At 38.8% G+C, this 16,905-nt stretch overlaps 1 protein-coding gene across 6 annotated transcripts in view; it reads right to left on the reverse strand.

The window, feature by feature from the left end:
• Positions 1-16,905, reverse strand: part of LOC150086883 (uncharacterized) — a 791,472-nt gene that overhangs the window by 616,165 nt on the left and 158,402 nt on the right. The gene's annotated exons all lie outside the window — the stretch shown is intronic.

Raw genomic sequence — 16,905 nt, forward strand, 5'->3', positions numbered from 1 at the left:
CCCCTTTAAATACTAAGAGATGTATCATATGCAAATACTTCCATTGTTAACTTCTGAAAAAGTTTTTTGAGAGTAAGTTTTCCTAGCTGCAAATTCTTTTATTAGACGCCTATCTATTTGTACTTGCTGAGAGAGCTTTTATAGATCAAAATAAACACCAGTTGTTCACAATAATAAAACTCGCGTACTTCGAAGCCTCTTCAGAACGGAAGAATTGCATTGAAATTTGAAAAAAAATTACGAAACTCCCTCCATGATGGCTGAAAGAATGTACACAAAAAGGCATTTAACATATTTATTAAGTAGATTTCGAGGGCCAAAAAGCAAGAGCACTCAGGAATTGCAACGACGACAAAATTAGGAAAACGCTTACAGGAATAGATATACAGTATACTTTGTTAATAAACGAAAAATTCCCTTAACAATGAAAGTTTTTAAACCGGAATTACCTTTATTATTATTATTATTATTATTAATATCAATTTATTTCCGAAGAACTGTCCTTTTACAGCTATGCAGCTAGAGGACATGAGTTATATACAGAGAAAAAAACATAAAATACAGACATATGCATTGCATACAGAGCCAGATACAATATACGGCCTTAAACAGCCACTGGTGAAGATACAAAAACATAAAGTTATAAGAAATACAAAAACATAAAGTTACAACAAGTACAAAAACATAAAGTTACAACAAATAAAAGTGCATCCGGATACATCGAAGCGTGGATATTGCGGTATCACAACTTGGTGTGCTGCAAGATTTCCTCGGGAACTACTTTCATTAAATTGCTTTGAGCAGTTTAATTTCGAAAATTATTGATAACAGCCATATTTTGTAAGATGGCTGTGCGTTTCTTGTGAAATCGTTCTATGATAACGGTAATAGAGACCGTACTCGAATGGGTAGTATTGAAATATAGAGTTACTCACACCGCGTATTCGAATTTCTCAAACAGGTCTATCTTCTGAACACCTGACCGTCATTGTCCTGATGTGCAAACAGAAATTATTTCTACAAGTCGAAGGACTAAAACGAAGTCGGAGAGACAGAATTATTTGTCCTTGTCTCGGACTCGACATACATAGCATCTGTAGTGCTTGGGCTGTACGTTTAGCGTTGCTGAAAATAATTACATAAAGTGGTAATAAAGGTGCTTCTTCATTACTAATACAAGTTCCGCCATTCACACTAGCTTCTCGCTGACGATACGAAAATCTGAATGTCCTTCGCGCAAAACTTATTCGCACAAAAGGAAATGGTGAATGTGTGGCATATCCGTGAGGTGGCTCTTTCCACTGCAATGGTGCTGATTCACAACTGTCGTATTTGGACAACAACCAATCCAAACACTCGTTATATTTGACTGTATGATGGTGTGTCTCCAGGCCAATCACCCGGGGGTACCCTCAGGGCTAAGTCCTGGAACCTCTCGTGTGGAATATGATCCTACAAGACTGGCTTTCCCGCTCCTTTGCCAATACCAAGATTTTTTTTTTTTTAATTATTATTATTTAGTTATTTATTTTGTTTTGTTTTTATCATTGTTTTGTTCGGTTTTTTTTTTTTTTTTTTTTTTTTTTGGCTGGTGCAGCATAAGCCATAGGCTTTCTTGCACCATGCGGCTGTTACTAATACTAATAGCTGCTTTTGTGGACGATCTCACGATAGTGGTGTCCGCCCACTCTTGCAAAGCTGTAGAAGACAATGGTAATCGGGCCCTTGACGACCTCTGTTCCTGGGCTGCACTAAATAAACTACGGATAAATGCAAGACTAAAATGATGCTCTTTAAAAATAAGCTGGACCTCAGGCGGCCTCTGCAAGTTAAAGTCTCTGGGGTACAACTTCCCATTGTCACACAGACCACTGGGCTAGGGGTGGTTCTGGATCATAAATTAAGCTTTCACCTCCACCTCATCCATCTCAGCTCCAAGGTGAAAATATTTTCAGACTCAATCATCAGAATCACCAGGAACGAATGGGGCCTGTCCAAGCCGTCGCTTCAGCTGTACTATACAGCCATCTTCCTTCCGATCGTGTCGTATGCTGAAAGTGCTTGGTTCTACCGAGCTAGATTGGTAAATATGAAAAACAAATTAGGATCTATACAACGGACAATGCTTCTGGCTACACATAGGGTATGCAGGACAGTATCCACTGCTGCTATCCAGGTCTTAGCTGGGACCCTTCCACTGGACCTGTATGTAACCTTCCGTGGCCTGACCTTTAGAATAAACAAAATTCCGACCAAGATCTTGGACATTGAGCTAAACCTGGACACTGACCCTAAGGCAGAGAAAACACGCTGTTATAATGAGATGATAAACATCTGGCAGACCAGATGGGACACTTCCATCAAGGGAGCAGTTACAAGGAGATTCCTGCCGGATTTGACTTTCCCCTCCTCTAAGTCAGCACAGAAGTGGCTCTCTCTAACTCTTGAGACATCATTCCTAGTCGCTGGGCATGGCTCATTGAACGAGAAGCTCTTCCAACTAGGCCTAATACCCACAGACGTTTGCTACTGCGGGGCCAAGGAGAATTGGTTCCACCTTCTCTTCGAGTGCGCTCTCTACGAGGACCTGAGGCAAGACATAGCAAATACCATCCCTCTCACTGAAAATCAACTGGATATTCTGTTACAGACATCACAGAACCTGGCTGCCTTCCAGAACTTCTCGACGCAAGTATTCACGCGCAGGAAAGCCTCCTAAAGAATAACGCAGGCTACGAATGGGAATCCCTAAAGAGCGGCTTAAAAATTTAATGTTACTAATATAGAATTTTTAATTATCTATAATTGTTTTTATTTTATTCATCATTTTATTTTATTTATTACTATTTTTTTTCTCATTGTCTCTTCGCGCTCTGCACTACGTACTTTTTTTTTTTTTCTCTCCTCATTCCTCCCCCCACACTCTACTAGTGTAGCTTCTCTTTCTTTTTTTTTTCCTTTTTAATTACACCACGGGATTTTTTTTTATTTATATATATATATATATATATATATATATATTCCTCTCTTCCTCTGGAATGGGCCCCCAGAGGAACCTGGCCCACCTTTTGACAACATCAGGTGAATCAGAGTCTCTTTTGAGACGGTACGTGTTTTACTGGGACTGGCCCACTTTCCCGTGGTGTGGACGAGTACCCAGAATCATCTGTCCAGGTGACTGATGCTTCTAGGTAGCCAAGAGGCCAGAACAGAACAACAGAACACACACAAACCTACGTCACACACGTATCTGGCCCATTTGTAGTGATACTGTTCTTCACAGAGATACCAGGCGGAGTTGAACAGACGTTCTAGGAGCCGTCCTTTACAAAAATAAATGTCCACGTATGATGGTGTACCCCTTGGAGGTGGGGAAGATGATGCCCATTGGAATTGCACTACCATCCAATGGGCGTGGAGATGGTACATAATACCGACAGAGATGATCCAAGTCTGGCTACAGGTACCAAGGAACGATCACCAGGGGCAGTCACGATTGAGTATATGCGTCCTGGTGTCGATGAGGGTTTTTTTTTTTTTTTTTTAGTAGTTCTCTCTTGGATATATGATATTGTGTGTAGATGGGTGCTTGCCCGCGTGCCACCATATATATATATTAAAATATGATGATGATGTATGAGGGTGTACATTCCTAATGTCATGGAATTCAAGAAGGGGGATTTCCTTTGTTTTTCCCTTGGTATGTATGAATCTTATTTACTCACTGGACATGGGAGACAATCTTAGTAAACTAAGATTGTCTCCCACTCCCTGATGTATTTGTGGGCTTGAGGAAGCCGTTGATCACATTCTTGTGGATTGCCACCTATATAGCGATTTTAGAAATGAATTGCAGTTAACCACAGGCGTCTTTTCTAGTGATAATAAGGCACTGTTGATTCGAACCTTAGATGCTTTTAAGGCACTCATTATTTTCTATGCGTACTTTCCAGAGAAGAATAAAACTTAGATCGTCTCTTACGGCCGACTGACTAGTGATTGACATGGAGACTGTCGTGTAAAAATTATTGATGGCTAGACGGAAATTTACTTGATTGTTATGCCATAGATCTCTGTTATGTCGTATCGTCAAGTAAACTTATTTCTTGATGTTTTAAAATTTCACCTACACCGAAAACTTGTTTGGATAAATTGTGTTGATTGACTTGTATATAAGGTATTCATTTCTTGGGATGTGAAGTTCCTAACTGTTCTCCTGGGATTTTATTGGTGCAGTAGCTCACTGGTTTAAATCTAATTAACCAGTTTAATCTTGACGTTTGTGCGACACATCTTAAAGCCGGTACTGTGTCATTGTTCGACCTGTGACTGATGGACTTAGGACTAAACTCTACTCCGTGTCATTGCTGGATTGTTGAAGACCAACTTCCTTCTGTATTTCTTCAAAAGGATGGACTAGGAAGAGGAAATTACCTTGCTAATTCTGGTCTGATGTGGTACATCAACCTTCTTTTTCATTCGCTCAAGAGGATAGGACCATGGAGATAACTTTAACTCTTGCTGATCCTGACTAGAAGTGGTTGTAGGATGATTTTTTTCCATTGATTGCGGCTTGCTGAAGATCTTCGAATGCTGCTGTTTCCATGTCGGGATGGGATTTCTCCTGAAAGATGTGTAATTTTTCACTCCCCCTATGTCTTTAATCTATGTTCTTCTATAACTTCTGTTTCGTTGGCGGATCCATCTGTTTGATCCTCCGCTTTTCTACACTTTCCTTCCCTTACCATCCCATATTATTCCCACTGTATCCAATTTTTCTTTCATTCAGTAAATTTGATCTTTGCTGGGATTTTACCCTGGTATGGATCAGCAATATGATAGTAAATCCTGCCCGCCTCCAAGTGGCGGGGATGGGAGTGGGACGTAGTGACTAGGTGTTGCCGCGTCCCACCTGCTAAGAGCCAGACCGGCCAAAAACATAACAGAACACATGAATGAAGGGGATGAATCCGACTGGTCCACTTGATATCGATGGTTCGATTGTTGATGATCCTGCTCAGATAGCAAACAAACTGAATGAGTATTTTGCATCTACATTCACACAAGAAGTGAATAAAAGGAAGGGAATGAATCTGATTGGTCCACTTGATACCGATGGTTCGACCGTTGATGATCCTGCTCAGATAGCAAACAAACTGAATGAGTATTTTGCATCTACATTGGCACATGAGGAGTTAAGGTTTGAAAATGCCACAAGGTTATCAAACTGTAACAGGGTGCTTAGAATGATTTTGTAATAACTGAGAACAAAGTGGAGGAGAAATTGTTGAAGTTAAACATAAGAAAGGCACCTGGGGTGGATGGGATCTATCCAGTTATATTAAAGGAGGCGGCAAAGGAAGTAAGCAAACCCTTAGCCATAATTATGAGAGTATCCTTGGACTCAGGGGAGGTCCCCACGGACTGGAGAAGTGCAAATGTGACACGAATAATTAGACCAGTTAGTTTAACTTCTGTTCCGGGTAAAATAATGGAGTCACTGGTTAAAGATGCATTGCAGGATCATAATTTTGATATCATATACTTGGATTTCAGGAAAGCTTTTGACACTATTGCACATTGAAGACTACTGTACAAATTGGAGCAGAATGGTATTAAGGGTAACTTGCTACAATGGATAAAAGAATGGTTGAGTGGGAGAAGACAGAGGGTGGTAATCAATGGGTGCTGCTCTTCGTGGACTACAAACTGAATGTTATTAGTGGAGCCCACAGGTTTCGGTGTTGGGTCCACTGTTCTTTTGTATATTTATCAATGATACTGATGAAGGTATATCAGGCTTAGTATCGAAGTTTGCAGATGATACAAAGGTTGGCAGAGTTGTTAATGACAGTGTGTTACTGCAACAGGATCTAGAAAATTTGGGCAGATGGGCTGAGAAGTGGCAACTGAAGTTTAACATTGAAAAATGAAAAGTACTGCATATGGATAGAAGTAACTCCAGAGAAACGTACCAACTATGTGGTACTACACTTAAGGTCGTAGAAAATGAAAAAGACCTGGGAATAACTATGCAGTCAGGTATGAAGTTTTCTGAGCAATGCAGACAGGCTGCCTGGCAGGTCATCGGGTGTTGTCAATTATATACAGGAATTTTGCTAACAGGGAAAAGGAGGTGAATGTCCCTCTGTATAAGGCAATGGTCAGGCCACGCCTTGAGTACTGCGTGCAGGTCTGGAGGCCTCATTTTAGGATGTAGATTTGATTGAGCGTGTACAGAGAAGGGCAACAAGATTGGTGACGGGAATGAAGGGATCCTCTTACCTGGAGAAGTTTAAGTTCTGCAAATTGCAACAACCCTGCCAACCTTTGTATCATCTGGAGACTAGGCACCTGCGATGTGATCTGATTAAGGTGTATAAGGCCTTGAATGGGTTGCACGCTGAATTCTGATGGGATTCTTACACTTGTTCAGATTACGAACCTAAAGGGGCATAAACTGAAATTGAGTAAGGACAGATATAGAATAGATGTGCAGAAATTTTCCTTTAGCCAGCGGGTGGTTAATTGCTGGAACAAACTTCCATCTGTCGTTGTGGAAGTTGATAGGTTAAATAAATTTAAGTAGGAACTGGACAAACATTTAGAGGGGATTGTTTTGTAATTTTTTTTTTTTTTTTTGCCTGATGCTGCATAAGCTCATACACTTGCTTGCTTTCTTGCATCACATGCCACTACATCATAACATTTACACACCCAACACACTGCATACAAGTGCCCAATTTTAGCGTAAACTTCAACACAAGAAGTACAATAGTACTTCTTGTGTTGAAGTACTATTGTACAGATACGCATACAATGTATTGTATTTTCATAAATCAGCCAATCTGAAGTCGAATATACTTGTATATGCATTTAGCTGCAACGCGAATATGTGATGCAATTGGTTGATAGTTGAATTTCGTCACTGACCCCGCCCCCCTTCCTTTTTTTTTTTTTTTTGAGGAGCACTATACAATAGGATTCGACATGCTTTGTTACTTTTCAGAGCCACCATGTCCTATTGCCTGATAAGGTAATTTCCATTCTGCACCTGCGTGAATATCTTCAATAACGGTGCTACTCCACATATTACTGTAAAACATGAAATAGTGTAAAGCAGGGTCCGGCAAATGGGCGATCATTAAGAATATTTTGGTCAATCGTGATATACCGAAATAAAATATACCTACACAAAAAAAACCGAAACATTCCATTAAAAATTAATATCAAAAGTACTGTATGTATTAATTTTTTTATAATATTAAATATTGTACTTACTTAATACTGTACTTTTTATTGCTTTTTGTTCGTGAAAACAGATAACTATACACTTGTAAAAAAATTGTAATAAGTGGATCTCTAGACCACGTTTATTTTTAAAAGTAGTACATAAGGTTTTCGATTACTAGCCCTAGTAAAAAGACTCAGTTTTACAAGAAAACAGTTACATGGTTTTCCTTCCCGCTGAAGCTTTGGTTTTTTATCCAGCGACACAGGTAAACCCGTCACAGAATAATTACAATTTACAGCCAATATGACGCCTAATAGACTTAATTACTGCAGCGAGGGAAAAAAATGGGGGTTACGGAGTCGTTGGTTTTCGATATCGTGACTACCCTTTATCCTAATTTGAATCGCTCTGATTTTTGGCTATGAAGTTATTTAAAGGAATAGGTCAACTATATTGACATCTGCACCCCCAACTATCGAAAAGTGTCCTTCGCTTCCAGCACTTTATGGCCATGGAAGGGTACTTTGAACAGCTATTGCCCACAAATTAAACTACTAAAAAAAAAAAAAAAAAAAAAAAACCCTGTTCCCCTGATGGTGAATTTTGTAACTAATTTTTCCCAATTAAACTTCTTACGCATCCTCAGAAACAGATTCAAAATTTAAATGCAAATGCGGTCCCGTACGTCGACAGAGGCCTTACAGCAATGTTTCCTAAATAAAGATTCTCAGAGAATTCCTCTTACATTTCAAAATTTAAGAACAACTTCATTGAAATAATTAAAAGCAACAGGAAGAAAATTAATCGTAAAACTTGTATGTGTTAAAAAGTTATAAAAATGGCTCTTGGAATGAAACTGTCACACATTTAGGCTGGCGTGAAAGTAATTTTCAGCGAAACGTGAAGGATCGGTAGAGATTTGTTCATACTGAATGCTTTTAAGAATAAGTTCCTTGCTCTGAATTTACTTAGACAAACAGAAAAAGAAAAGCATATATATCTGAGAAATATATAAAAGTGAATTTGGAAAATGGAAAAAAAAATAACAAAAACAAACAAACCAAGATTTAAAGCAAAAAAAGAGGTGGGGGAGCTTCATCTAGAAATTCAGTTCAAACTATTCGCGACACGTTTGTAGCACTGTTTTGTGTAACGCCTGTTTCGCAGCCGATGTACACAATAGGGCTTTTATAATGTTAAAAAGATCACTTCTAACGTACGTCAAGATCAGTAAAGGTAGCAGTTCAATAAGAAAGACGAGAAAGTAGTATTTTCTTTTCACAAAGAAGTATGAACACAAGAAGCTCGTCAAGAAAGTGGGCATTCACGTAAGGCAGTTCGGATTATCAAGGGATTTGGTGAAACCGGAAACTGATGTTGTCCGGGATGAAGTCCAAAGCAACTGTTAGTTTCAATGGTAGAAATTTATTGGAGCGGATGCACTTAGTAGAGGGTGAAACTTCAGAGTTAAAAAAAAAAAAAAAAAAAAAAATTGGCGTGAAGTTAAAATCAGTGAACGAGACACACGAATAACTCAATTTGACGGCTTACTACCACGATCGAAAGCTTCCCTGAAAGATTTTGAAAAGTTTTAAAGATTAAAAGAGATTAAGACAGAGACAAACAAGTTTCTTAATGTCTAAACAACAAGATGACGCATCACAAAGAACTTGGGTAACTACTATATCTCTTAATTAATAAGAGAGAGGTACTGAAAGTCTTTTAAAAGGAAGAAATATCGCTTTCCGTATATTTTCCAAGCAATTTACTAAATTTCTAGGAGGAATTTTTAAACATATACAATTTATATTAGTATTCTCCAATTCTTGTGCGATTTGAAATTTACTGAACAGTGAACACTATTGGTAGACGATTTAATTAAATTCTGTAACAACAGATATTCACTGCTCATTACCAATAGTAGAAATCTCTTTTCAAAACTTTATTTCTGAATATTACGAAAACTTAAGTTCTTGATCGTTATTTTTCAGAATTCAATTGGAGAATAAATAAAAAATATTTATGATGGAATAATATCCATGAAAAGATACAGAAATACGTATAAATAGCCACATCGAGCTGATATACTGGTATAGAACAAAACAATCTCTATGAATGGTATTAGTATTCCTGGCGCAAAGGGCACTTAGGTCATATTGCGCCCTTTGAACAGTATAGTGTACACGTTCACTAAGTTTATGAAATTAAGGACTTCTCCTGAGAGGTTTGCTCAATTTAATTTTATTTCTATGGTAGTAAATTAATAAATAAATTTACCGTTTATGCTCCGGACTACCGCATAGGGTCAGAGTAGTTTACAATATAGAGAGAACACTACAAGAACAATTCTTCAAACAGGCCTCTGGGGTTGGGAATGTTCAAATTCATAATAACTGCAATAATACTACACCAACCGTAAAACTCATTCTTTATTAAAATAAAAATGGTATGGTAAAAACCGGATTAAAATATCATTTTAATTCGGTAATAAAATAAAATGCACTGTTTATACAATAAAATCATAAAAATAAAGCATATATAATAGGAAACTTCCGTACAATGAAATAAAACCCGATACAAATCATGGAATAAAAGCGATAAAAACACAACCGTAGCTTTCAAATGGATCCGCCTCCTTTATCAATAGTCTAGTGATAAAGGAGGCGGATACCTTTGAAAGCTACGTTTGCGTTTTTATCGCTTTTATTCTGTGATCTGTATCGAGTTTTATTTCATTGTACATATTATATATGCTTTATTTTTATGGTTTTATTGTATAAACAGTGTATTTTATTTTATTACTAGTTTAATTTTAATATGGTTTTTACTATACTATTTTTATTTTAATAAAAAATCAGTTTTACGGTTGGTGTAGTATTATTGCAGTTATTATGAAAATGCAAGAACAACACCGTAATTAGCTGTCAGGTAGGCTATAAAATAGTCAACTCAAACGCGTATACTAGTGTACCCTCGCGTTTGACTTGGCTACGTCGGCTTTAGCTAGGAAATAGCGTACGCCGCTTGCTGTGATCACGAATGTTAGTTCGTTCTAATACATTTGAAAAAAAACCACGTTTGCTTTACAGCAGAGCATTAACTCCTTTTTTAATTCTTGATTTTAATATTTTCTTTATTTGTTTGTTTTAGTGGTTTTTATAGATTTTCAAAAACATCGTGACAGCTTCATTTTTACTGAAGACTTTCTGGAAGAAATCGCGGACAGTCAAATTAAAGTATCTTATATTCTTTACTTTATTTTCACGTTTACTTTCTGCCTACTTCCACCTTTTTTACATAGTGTACACATTTTCTCTCTACATTAATAAACAAAACTGAATGGCTGCTTTCTTGTTTCTTCAGTTATCGTTACTAATTCGTTATGGTTATCACTTTAGCTAAGTCCTGAATTGATCACAATAAGCGGCGTCCACTGTAACTACATAAATTTATGACATTTCGCAGAATCAGTTTTTGTTGCTTCCTCGGGGTGATGTGCAAAGAATCACAGTGAGCAATATGCAGTATATTCTTATTTAGACGAATACATAATATAATATATAATTTACACATATATTTTATTTATATGAATATGTTAAACTACTCAATATATTAAATAACACTGTTGAATATAGTTGATTTTCGCAGGTTACAGATTAATTTTATAAAAAAATATCTTAATATTGGTTAGTATTAAGATAACTGTACCCGTTTCCAAAATTTCGCAATTGGTAGCAGAGTTTTTCTGTAGCTGTCCTAAAGAAATGTACTCAGTGTTTTGTCGTGAGCAGGTAAGCCAGTATGCGTCGAATCTCTTCTCATTTCTTGTATATGAGGAAACAAATTTTCTTTCATTTCACCATCTTTCCGATTATTCAAAATGAGCACGTTGCGTAACAATTTCACATGCACAAAATGTAGTATGTCTGTATAATACTTCTTTGAAAATGACATTTTTTATATTCTTGTGCCCTTTTGGTAACCTTATCTAACATGCTGGAATGATCTGACCCGAGACATTGCTACATACAATTGGCCATGACTAAATACAGGGTTAGTAAGCGAAATTCCGATCAAACGCTTGCCCTCGACTTTTATTTATAGTCATCGCGAAAGCCAGCCGAATAGGAAACTTCCGTATCTTAAATGAGAATGGCAAAGTCGAATCGGATGGAGTCAAATCTACACGTGGTAAGAGTACCCGTTTTCCTTTAGCTTCTCCTGTTATTATTTCTAGATCCAAACAATTCTGATGCATAACTTTGACTACAAGTCTTGTACCATTGATCAATCCTTCTGAAATTGCCATATTCCGCAGTAAAATAAAATGATCCCCAACTTTTTCCACCCACACTTAAAATGCAAGGTTTGACAATGAACATACCATTCACTAAGCCAATACTATGACATATTAAATCTTTCGGATCCTTAAATGTACATTTCAGGCCGATCCTGGATGATTTGCAGGAGCACGAAAGCGCGTTTCTTATTTGCCGCAAGGTACGTTCACCACGACCAGTCAGAGTAACATGGCGGCGTAGCGCGGTTAAGGTAGGCATCGCTAGTAGACAAAACTGGCCCGTTCCATAAAATAAAACTATTCGGAATTTTTATATTTTCCCATTTTTCTGCACACCTAGGAAGAAATATCTTCAATTTGAGACACTTCAGTCTGATCGGTTAGGCCAGTGGTTTGCAACCTTTTTATAATAACGGCAGCCCTAAGTAATTTGTTTTATTTTGCGGCACCCCTACTCAATTTTCTGCCTGTTAGATCTTCTTTATCCCTTTTTATAATGAAATAAACATATAAATTTAAAAAATAATAATAAGTTTAAGTAAGTTAAAACCAAATTACGAGGCATCCCTGGAATGTTATTTCGGCACCCCGGTTGAAAACCACTGGGTTAGGCCTTCTCGAGAAAACGATTTCCGTATTAATATATACACATGTTCAATCCATGACCGCATGTTAATGTCAGAGTTCACAAATCCATATGATTACAATCAACTAATAAATAAGCACAAACTATTACTGAGATACAGTACATTGTTAATGTTTCGAAGGTGAACACATTGTTTATTACAGACTTTGATGTAGCAGATCCTTAGTAGTGGCAAGTGATGCAAAAATAAAGTTTATATAGCATCAACAAAAAGCGCCTCCGTAGCCAGGTGGAAAGGAGCACACGCTTCTTGATTAGACCGGGGTTCGAGCCCGTCACCACCAAATACGGAGGATGCGGAAAGGTCAGGGAATGACCACCGCATATCCCTGAGCAATATGGCCTTAATTGCTAATGCTCCTAAAAACCAAATAACAACAATAATAATAATCAACAAAAAAAAAAAAAAAAAAAAAAACTCCCCACATCACCTGTCCATCCCCTCTACGCTAGTTCTTCCTTGAATTTATTCAAACTATCCACTTCAGAACTCTATATGGAAGCCTCTTTCAACAGTCAACTATCCCGCTGGCTGAAAACAAAATTTGTCCATATTTATCATGTAACCATCCTTCCTCAGTTCGAATTTATGCCCTCTCATGTGTGTGCGTGTGTGTGTGTGTGCAGTCTGAGCAAGAGGAAGGATGCTATCAGCATTGAGCTTACTTATTCATTCAAAGCACTTAAATCACTTCGATCATATCACCTCGCAGGTGCCCAGTCTCCTGACGCTGCAATTTCCGGAACTGAAGTCATACTTGGTGAGAGCACCCTTTTGTTCCCCTCATTAATTTCGTTGCTCTTCTCTGCACCCGTTCCATCAGATCCTTCTTAAAATGAGACTTCCAGACCTGTATGCAGTAGTACTCAAAGATGCGGCCTAACCATTGCCGTACACAGCGGGATAATCACTTCCTTATCCCTGTTAGTCGATTAATGATATTCATTCTGAATATCATTAATAAAACTCCACTGTCTTAACAGCGCGTCTACACTCCTCAGCGAACTTCATATTCTAATTGCACTACCTGAGTGTAGTACCACACAGTTGGTTCGTTAATCAGGGATTACTGCTACACATATCAATACCTTGCATTTGTCAATGTTAAATTTCTGTCGCCATTTTCTCAGCCCTCTGCCTGGTTTACATCAAGGAGCAGAACCTAAGAGAGAAACTAGAAAAGCACTTTGTGTCCTTAAGTAACCTATGTGGGGTTGATTTTTGATTTGATTTTTTATGGCGCATTGGCAGCTAAGGCCATAATGCTCCAACTCAAACCTATGTGGGGTAACTGAATTACCTCACATAGGTTACTTAAGTTTTCTTTTTATTACTTTAATGTTTAGATAATCTAACCTGCTCCAAAAGAAGGAGTTCGTCATGTAAATATAAACTGATAAAAAATATGGTATATGCCCATAATAGCTGATGATATACCATATTTTTATATGGTATAACCACCCTATTATAAAGTTGACCGTTCCAGTTCTCTCTTCTGTAACAGTACATTCCCATATTCAATACCTCACCTTTTCGGTCGTCCTTTTACCTGCAATGTCAAATGTGATACGAATAAAAGAAATTTGGGTTATAATTTCTTAAATTTGGTAAACTTAATACTTGTATCAAGTAAGTTGAAACTAAAAATAACGTGCCGTAAATATGACAATAAAAGGAGTGTTCCAAATCCGTACCAACAAAAAAGGCTGCAATTTGTGATAACACCGACATTCAAATGATTTTCACCTGCTCATGGCACACAGAGCCAGTCACCCTTGAGAATCATGGCAATGTAACTTCCAGCACTGTAACAAGGTGAGAAAAGTGCTGGATTTCGATAAATGACAATGAACAGGTTTTTATTATTTTCCCATTAAGAAAATTCCTAGCCCATACCATATAATACGGCCGTAACTGTTTCCCAAGGCCCCTGCTTCTTTAAGAACTTTTAATGTTATTTCCATAACCTGTGCTGTTATTAATGATTTTAATTCGCTACTACAATTCCATCTCTTAACTGAATCGATATCAGTAATTAATTACTATTAGTAGCACTTCAATACGACTAAAAGTTATAGCTACACTTTTATTTTCATCTATTACGTTGGCAATGGAGTTATAGTCTTTTAAGCAATTTGAAGTTATAAAAATCACTATTAATCTCCACTCCGATTTACAATAACCACAACACCTCCCTATTCTCATATGAGAATTCGACCTCAACTACAACTCAAGCTTTCGAAGCGATTATAGTCTCGCTACGCTTCCACTCCAGCCACATTGATATCGCATCTGCGTATATTCCCCCAGGGCCTACAATTGAAATTATTGAAGATCTAGGGAACTGGCTCTTAAACCATCTTCGTCCGTCCGCACAACGCCTTGTTTGTGGTGATTTTAACCTGCCTCCAAACCGACATCACCTCTTTATCAGGCTCTGCGAGTTCTTCAAATCCATCAACATGACACGGGTCAATAAGAACCCCACCAGGGGATTGAACCTACTGGATCTCGCTTTTGCTTCAACACCATGCACAGCTGAGGATGATCCCGTCGCATTCTTCCTGTCCGATCACCAGCCCATATGCAATGACCATGTTTTGACATGGTCATTGCAGGTGCCAAACTTCAACATCCCTGACAACAAAATAGTCAAATACGTTTCAGCACCTAAACACCTTAATCCTCAACTCTGTGTAGAAGCAGCATCCTGCATTCCTTGGGATGTCCTCATTGACTGCGACCTCAGCCTCGCAGTGACACTCTTGTCCAACTGGATTAAATCCGTCACCGACTATGCTGCCACCAAACGAGTAACAGTAACTCCCCGTTCCAGATCGTGGTGGACTGCTGACCTCAACAACAGCTTCAAAATGAAACAAGTCCTACATAAGAAATGGAAACTTACGAATGGCAGTCAAGACAGAATCGCCTTTTCCCGTGCCAGGGCCCATTTTAATCGAAAGAAAGCTGCTGCAATTCAAGTAAATCTAAACCGCACTCTGAGGAAAGGAAAGCCATTCTATGCTGCCCCACATGGTGGATTCAGTCATATGCCTGAACCTCAAGAATGGCTCAAATACATCGCCAGGTTTTCAAATACAACAACAGTCCCATCTACAGTTGTCCAGCCTGACTATGAAAACCCTTCAGATGTCCTAGGGACTATCCAGATTACGAAACAGGAGCTCATACATGCCATCAATTCCCTTCCCACAGCAGCCACTGTTGGGGAGGATGGAATTCCGCAATTTATGATCAAATGCTTGAGCACATTCATCATAAACCCTCTTCTCTCGATCTACAACAGATGCCTCGCTGAGCATTATTTCCCACCTGAGTGGAATAAGTACAGAGTGTACCCCGTCCCTAAAAACCAATTTGCCACAAACGTCAGCCAGTTCAGACCCATATCAGTTGCCTCTTGTCTGTTAAAAACGCTTGAAAAGGCTTTGCTACCCACAATCACTCAACAAATCCTCCAAACTAAACCACCTGAAATTCACTATGCCATCGCAGGAAAATCATCAATCACTAACTTGGCAGCCACCACAGAACGCATCCTCTCTGCATTCGAATAAAGAGCTGAGTTAGCAACCACTTATCTCGACATAAGCGCAGCCTTTGATGCCGTGTCGATCCCGGCCTTGCTCCTCCTACTTAAGGAGAAATTTCACATTCGAGGTGACATGCTGTGCTTTTTGGAATCTCTTCTCTGTCACAGGGTACTTATTCTCCATCGGCAACAACACACCCTATCCTGCGACATTACTGCTGGAGTACCGCAGGGGGGTGTCCTATACGGTGTCCTGTTCACAGCTATCATCGTGCCTATTATTGCCTCAACGAATGGTCTCCTATGCTATGCCGATGACCTCAAACTACTGAATCAAATTAACCCTGGTGACAACCCCGTCCAGCTCAGCAACAGGATCAATTCCCAACTTAAGGATCTAGAATTGTACCTGGCAAACTTCAACCTAAAAATCAACCCACTGAAGTCTGCTCAGGTTATATTCTCCCTTAAATCCATGCCGACAGCACTCAACGTTTCACTCGCAGGGGTACGAATACCAAACGTACCCTCACACAAAGACCTTGGCGTTCTGTTTGACCAAAAGATGTCCTTTGTCAACCAGATTGACAAAATCAGTACCAGATTTTCTCGTCTACGGTGGATCTCAAAGCAGCAGCTGCTACATGTCCGACATCCTGTCACTGTTAAAAGATTCATCACCTCCACCGTCTACCCCGCCATTCTGTATGGTGCAGAAATATGGGCCTCTGCTGCACCTACAAACCTCAAGCGGGTGTACACCGCTGAGTACTGGCTACTGAAATGGGCCAATAACAAGCTTCGGCTACCTCCCGCTACCACAACCACTATGATGGCACAAGCACTCGACATCCCAAGGTTGAAGTTCCTGATCGTGGAAAAGAGGCTGGTCTTCACAGCCAAACTCATCACAGGCCAGATATCATCTCCAAATATTTGGAACGCTTGCTCTTGGAGGATTCCACAGCCAAGCCTAAGGTCGGTACCAGCACTCGTGGCTCACCACAACAGGCTTGTACTCACTGACAGATTTCTTCCCAAGCAGATGCTCCCCGTACTCAACCGTGTGGACGCCGACATCGACAGCATAATAAGGAACAAGAAGGACGGACACAACTTTATCAAAGCCCTTGAACCTTGATATTTATTTATTTGTATTTCTTATGTA

Source organism: Mastigoproctus giganteus, chromosome 4 (genome assembly GCF_048544385.1).
Source record: "Mastigoproctus giganteus isolate SK-2022 chromosome 4, ASM4854438v1, whole genome shotgun sequence".
In the NCBI taxonomy this organism is placed as follows: Eukaryota; Metazoa; Arthropoda; class Arachnida; order Uropygi; family Thelyphonidae; genus Mastigoproctus; species Mastigoproctus giganteus.